Source organism: Chrysochloris asiatica, unplaced genomic scaffold (assembly GCF_000296735.1).
Source record: "Chrysochloris asiatica unplaced genomic scaffold, ChrAsi1.0 scaffold00030, whole genome shotgun sequence".
Taxonomy (NCBI): domain Eukaryota; kingdom Metazoa; phylum Chordata; class Mammalia; order Afrosoricida; family Chrysochloridae; genus Chrysochloris; species Chrysochloris asiatica.
Genome location: NW_006408548.1, coordinates 1,434,094 through 1,435,477, shown reverse-complemented (window position 1 = coordinate 1,435,477; position 1,384 = coordinate 1,434,094). Strand labels below are relative to the sequence as shown.

General features: G+C 40.2%; 1 pseudogene; it reads right to left on the bottom strand.

The window, feature by feature from the left end:
• Positions 1 to 301: 301 nt before the first annotated feature.
• Positions 302 to 1,015, bottom strand: LOC102814926 (annotated as a pseudogene).
• Positions 1,016 to 1,384: the final 369 nt, after the last annotated feature.

Below are 1,384 nucleotides of genomic sequence, written 5' to 3'. Positions count from 1 at the left end.
GAGTTTGCTTTATATATTTTGGAGCTCTTTCATTGGGAGCATAGATATTTATTATGGTTATTTCATCTTGTGCAATTGTCCCTTTAATCATGAGATAATGTCCATCTTTATCTATTATGCTGTGTTTTGCCTTAAAGTTTATTAGAGATTAGTACTGCCACTCCTGTTTGTTTTATTTATTTTTTTTACATTACACAGAACTTCATGGTCTTTATAAATATTTAAGTATTTACCAAAAGCAGTGTTCTCCTTTCCCTCCAGATGTCCTTTCTCATCTTAGCTGTTCCCATACAGAAGATTGTTATTGAGATCTCCATTTCTCTAAACTCTGCACCTTGGTTGATCGTGCAACCTCTAAAGAACTAGAGCTCAGGTTTCCCAAGCAAGAGACCACATAAAAAAAACAACTGGTTATCGAATGATCCTTTATTGAATATTTTCTTTGTATTTCTGAACTAGATGGGTATTCCACAGCACCACTATTGATGTCATCTATGATGTCATGAGGGTGGCAGCCACCAACTTTGCAACCCGTTGATTGGGCAGTCCCCAGGATCTCTTTAATAGTTCTCTGGCCAAAGACCGGTGTCGCATCTGATGGGCAATGCTGATGATCTCATCTAAACGGATATTTCCACTGTTCTTAATATTTTTCTGCTTCTTTCTGTCTCTTTCTTTCTGTTCCTTGAAAGCTTTGATGATCAGGGCAGAAGCATAAGGCACCACCTCAATCTAGGCCTGTCTGTTCTGAATGGTCAGTTTCACGGTAATCCTTAACTCCTTCCAGTCACCAGATACCTCGGCAATGTCATCACCAACCTTTTTTGGAGACAAACCCAGGGGGCTGATCTTGGGCGCCAGAGTGGATGTTGTCCCGACTTCCCCACCAGTGCACTTTAGGTACACGACTTTGACCTCGTTGGGGTTGAACTGGGGAGGCATGGAAGAGGCGGCTGGTGTCGGATGAACCCAGATGCAGGACGACGGAAGAAAAGTTGCACCTACACCTCCTCCGAGCCGAAAACCGAAAAGCTCCTGTTCATTTTTGATTGCAATAAGCTTGGCATATTTTTTCCATCCTCTGACTTTTAATCTGTTTTTGTCTTTGTGTGTGAGATGTGTCTCTTGCATACAGCATATTGAAGGATCTTGTTTTCTTATCCATTCTGTCACTCTCTGTCTCTTAACAGGTGCATTTAATCCATTTACATTCAGTGTAATTATCGATAGGTATTGATTAATTGCTGCCATTATGTTTGTTTTCTTGTGGTGTTGCTGCTTTGTTCTGTGTTCTTTGCTGAGTTCATGCTTTTTGTGTTCTTTCTTGTGAGTTTCCTCATAGTTTTATTGTTTCTATGTTCTTCTTGGATTTTCATTTTCTTGG